At 35.8% G+C, this 5,682-nt stretch overlaps 1 non-coding gene across 1 annotated transcript; it reads right to left on the bottom strand.

The window, feature by feature from the left end:
- Positions 1-5,071: 5,071 nt before the first annotated feature.
- LOC147939780 (small nucleolar RNA R71) lies at positions 5,072-5,178 on the bottom strand. Its single transcript, XR_015564879.1, has one exon. It is a non-coding gene; the product is annotated as a small nucleolar RNA R71 (small nucleolar RNA).
- Positions 5,179-5,682: the final 504 nt, after the last annotated feature.

Raw genomic sequence — 5,682 nt, 5'->3', positions numbered from 1 at the left:
TTCATATCTCCAAGGATAAGGAAACAGCTTGCTGCTCAAGTTTATCCTTTCCTTAATTTCCTATGGAGAATATTTTTCATATCTCCAAGAACAATCTCTTCTCTATCTTCAATGCCAAGTCATCAACTTTCCTCGACACATCATCACATCCACTCACGTCTTGCCACGTCAGCTCACACATCCATGTCAGCAACTCGAGCGTCTGTGATCTGATGCAGCTTCCTAATTGATAAAACGTTCTTTTCGATACAACGACTTGTTCCTCACAGCGAGTTATTCCAGAATCTGCATTTACAAACTGTTGTGTCTTTAGACAAAAAAATGTCTTTTTAATTCGCAAGTATAACATGTGAGTCTGTTAAAAAAATTGTCCCACAATCACTCCGTCCAAAAAAATATGAACCGGGGAATAATAGGACTATCAGCCAATAGATATAACATCCTCGTTTAATTTCGGTAAAAAAAAACATTTTTTAATATCAAAATGAAATAATGCAAAAAAAATAAAAGTTTCAAAATAAATAGAATCTTGCTAAAAACTTCTTTTGTCGTCAAAACACCACCAGTTATTTGCCATAGAGACCTCATCTCATAAAAGAGTAACTAACCCAAAAATATCAAGAAAATTTAAAAACTTCATAACCTCTCAATTATTCTTCAGAATCAAAAGCAACTGATTAAACGTTATTTTATACAAAAATTCTTTTTTATTCGTTTTAAAAACATTTTGATATTTTTGGGTAGTTTTAAATCATTTCACCATATTATTTAAACACTTAACATTTAACTTGTTGTCTGTAAAAGAAATTATAACTCATTCTTCCTGTAACTCATTACATTTAATCCATCAACTATAAATTTTTTAATAGAATTATTTTTAAAATCAAATTAGAGTATTTTTTGTAATTATAATTTTTTTGATATGTTAAATATTTATTATAATCTTTAAAATAATCTATTGAAATCATTTTAAAATATTTCAATTATTTATTTTATTATATAAAATTATGCATTTCAACAAAAATAATGTATGGAGCTGAATATATATATTCAAAGTCAGTCAAATTTTTTGTTTCACTACAATTTTTTTCTCATAGATTGAAGTATTTATAGCATATTTGAAAAAAAATAGTTTTTATTATTATATGGATGATATGATGATTTATTTATCTCACAAAAATAGAATCATATGAGGATAAGAGATGAAATATAATAATTAATGATAAATTAATATGGTAAGTTAGATATCAAATCTTATATGTTTATTTTGATTGGGTATATTTGTTTTGAAATTAATAATGTGCTTTAGTTTTTCTAAAATACTTAAATTACTTCCCAATTTATTGAATAATAAAAAAACAAATTACACCCATACATCTCGTGGAAATGCATCCCCGGAGCGTCTTCTAACGAAATCTGGCTCATAAGGTCCGGTAGTGAATCTAAAAAATGAAATCCTAAAGGTAGAGAGAAAGCATAGTTGGCCAGTCCATCCACAAGACATCTCGTATAAATGACATTGTGATGTAATTATTTACCTTTTTAATGTTAAGTTCAAAAGTATACTTCCTAATTAATAAAAGGAGAATGCTATTCTTTCCTATACACAGATTCATGAAAATATATTAATTATTATTATTATTATTATTATTATTATTATTATTATTATTATTATTATTATTATTATTATTATTATTATTATTATTATTATTATTATTATTATTATTACTGTTATTATTGCATATCTTGCTCTAAAATCAGGCGTCAACTGCATATATAATTATATAACACTAGGTTGGTACCCGCGATACGCCGCGGGTTGTTTTTAGATTATTTTTATTTATTAATTTTATTTTATATTTTTTGAAATACTATTTTTTTTGTTGTTTGGAATCAAATATATCATAATTAATAAAGTTTATTTTGTAGTGTTCAATGGTAATTTTTTATCCTATTTTTATAATTTGTTGTAGTTTTCAAAGTAAAAAAAATGAAGAAAAATAATTAGACTTAAACAAATTGTGGTTACTGTAATTTTTGTTACACATTGGTACGTGAGTCTGCATAAATGATTTTCAAAAAAATTAAATACTTAGATAAATAAACATTAAATTTTACTTTAATGATATCTAAATTAGATGATATTGTATATAAATGTGATTTTGTTTTATTATAACTCGAACTTACTCATTATATATCACTACCAAACATCTTGAATCACTTTCTGATACGAAGGTGGCGATTCTGTTTTTAATGGTGTTCTACTTCTATATATGGCATGTGACTGTAGTAGATGAGCGATGATTATTGCGATGAAGTCAGTTGTTTCGTTCTGTTTATAACTCATGTATTGAAGCATGCTTGCACCTCGAAGTGTGATATGTATATATTTTACACTCTTTCATCATGTATTTGTTATTCATTTTCTTCTCTTAACTCATTGTTTCGCATTGTTTTTAGTCTCTTTTGCATAATATGCATATCTAGGTAGTCTCTGCATTGGTCCTGCATACATCTTGCATATTGGAGTTATTTCAGGTGCTTAGGAGATGTCCAGACTGTTGGAACCGAATGGAGGTTGAGACATGCGGCTCGACCAAGCATGACCGGAATGGACATCATGTGACTCGACCGACATGCGACTTGGACGCACTCCCAGGAAGAAGCACCATTATCCCACTCGATCCATCATGCCTGGAATGGATGTCATCAACGCTCGAGCCACACTCCAACATCAACGCTCGAGCCACGCTCCAACATCAATGCTCGAGCTACGCTCCAACATCAACGCTCGAGCCATGCTCCAACATCCACGCCCCAACATCCACTCTCGAGCCGCATTCCGAACTCCCTCACTCGAGCCACTCGAAAACCGACGTTCCGAACTCCCTCTCTCGAGCCGACATCATCTCCCATTCGAGCCTCACCAATCGAGCCAACCGCTGAACTCAATCGAGCCAATTTCACTCACGCGCTCGAGCCACCACTCGAGCCACTATTCGAGCCACCAGTAGAGGGATTTAGCTTTCCACGTCTTCATGAAAGTTGTAGGAAATTGAGTCATCTTTCCAATGACGTTTTTTTCAAGCCAATGGAGGTGTGATACAAGAGTTACCATCGTTTTAGTGGATGCGTATACACCCAGCTCGTGCCAACCTCCCCGCACCTCCTTCGAGCCGACCACGCTCGAGCCACTTTCACTCACACCGCTCGAGCCACTCCTACTCACACCATTTGAACCACTTTTTGATATACCAAGCGAGCCACTGGACGCACACCGACTCGATCACACATGTCAGGAAGACGCTCTGTCTTACACGCTTCAGGAGATTCCCAAACCGACTCTTTACCTTGTTGTTTTAAGTTTTAGGGATTTACATGTTTTTACTATAAAAACATTTTGTTAAGTTTTGGCTTGGGATATCTTTTATTCTCGTTTTGTTCTTAAGGTTTTACCTAGCCACCTAAAACGTTCTCAGACTTTGTTTCCCGATATCTTTTAATTTATTCAGTTTTTGCATTTGATTTCTTCTACAAAGTTGTTCTTCCCATTTTTATCTATCTAATGATGCTTGATTCAATGTTTTCTGGGTTTGCATCCTTGGTTATGATTTTCGGATCTGAGTAGTGTTAGAGTTTTTGGGGATGGGATAGACTAGGTGGAGGATTTTAGGATGTAAGGTGTTTAAGCTTTGATTTGTATGATTCCCTTCTGTTCTAGAGTCAGAAATACTAGTTTCTCTCTAATAAATTGGAACTAGGTCTTAGACATTTCTACACCCAAAAGGTGTTTGATGAAATGTCTGACCAACTATTACCAAAGACTTACATTCCTAGCCTAAGAGATTAGTTGTCTAGGATGTTTGTTGACGTGAATGAACTTGTTTGTCATGCCATGCTTGATCATGTTTCTCTAGCGAGAGCTAGGTTTGGAAGTGGTTGAGTCTGAGTAGCTTCTGTCAAGAGATTGGATTAGCTAAGTCGTGATGTTCATTGTTTAGGGATAGTTTGCTTGTGGCATGTTAAATACTCTATAGACTAGGATACTCTACCGACATCAATTACTCCCATCCTTAGGACTTCTATCTTTTTGATTGATATTACATTCGTGATATTGTTTCGGTTCTTGTTATCTAGTTCATTCTTAGAATCGTTTTCGGTTTCACTTATTCTTGTTCGCTTCTTGTCATACATTTTCGTTTCTAGTTCTGTCACTCATTTCGGTTTTGCATTCTGATCATTATAGGATTGCTAGATATAAAACCCCTCTTTGAATTGGCTTGACTTGTGATTGCTTGATTGCATCTTGATTGCTAGCAACATCCCATTTGGATTGACACCTTAAGTACTACAACACATAAGGTTAATTGAACCTGCTAGGACACACAAAAATCCTAGTATCAATTTGGCGCCGTTGCCATTTGGGATTAGTTTTGCTACATTTGCGATTTCAAGTTTTGCAAGATTAAGTTCTGTTACAATTATCATTTTAAATACTAACTTGTTTTAGTTGTTTGCTTGTTTGTTTTGCATCTCAGGAACCTGTTGATTGCAACCTTGCATGCACACCAGATCAAGAGGAAATCAGAATCTCCTTCCTGCTATTGACGACATCAATCAGTTCTAAAGACCACGACAAACTCGTCATCTCACTTTTAATCCCGCACCAGTCACTATGGAACAACATAATGGACCAAACCCGAGACTGCAAAACATTGGTACTGGGGATGCACTGAACACTCATACTCAGTGTGCTGGAATCGTCCCTCCCGTCGTGTAGAACAACAACTTCGAAATCAAAGGCAGTCTGATCTCCATGATCCAGGGAAACAAGTTTCACGGGTTGCATATAGAGGATCCACTGGATCATTTGGACAAGTTCGACCGTTTGTGCAGTCTCACCAAAATCAACGGCGTGAGTGAGGATGGTTACAAGTTGCGCCTCTTCCCATTCTCCCTGGGAGACAAAGCTCATCAATGGGAGAAAAACCTTCCCAAGAGATCAATCACCACTTGGGATGATTGCAAGAAAGCATTCTTGGCCAAGTTCTTCTCCAACTCCAGAACAACACGTCTTAGGAATGACATTTCTAGTTTTACTAAGAAGAGCTCATAATCATTTTGTGAAGCCTGGGAGTGTTTCAAGGGTTACCAGAGCTAGTGTCCACACCATCGTTTCAGCAACGAGTCATTGCTGAGAATTCTATACCGTGGTGTGTTTCCAAAAATCCGCATGCTGCTTGACACTGCTTCTAACTGTAACTTCCTGAACAAAGACGTTGATGAAGGATGGCAATTGGTTGAGAATCTCGCCCAGTTTGACGGCAACTACAATGAAGATTATGACCGCACAGTTAGAGGCGACGATGGGTCTGAGGAGAAGTACAAGAGGGACCTTAAGAATGTCAATGACAAGCTTGATCGCCTCTTGCTACGTCAGCAGCAGACTGTCCATTTCGTATATGAGGATGACCCTTTTCAAATTCAGGATGGGGAGGGTGAGCAGTCTAAAGAAATCAGCTACATCCAAAATCAAGGTGGATACAACAAGGGTTACAACCCCTATATGAAGAACCCCAACTTGTCTTACCGGAGCACCAACGTTGCAAATCCACAGGATCAAGTGTACCCTCCTTGACAGCAACAACAAGGTCAACAAAAACCTTTTGTGCCTTACAATCA

This window comes from Camelina sativa, chromosome 8 (assembly GCF_030686135.1).
Source record: "Camelina sativa cultivar CO46 ecotype springtype chromosome 8, ASM3068613v1".
Lineage (NCBI taxonomy): Eukaryota > Viridiplantae > Streptophyta > Magnoliopsida > Brassicales > Brassicaceae > Camelina > Camelina sativa.
The sequence above is the reverse complement of the archived record's forward strand: the minus strand, read 5'-3'. Positions and strand labels throughout refer to the sequence as shown.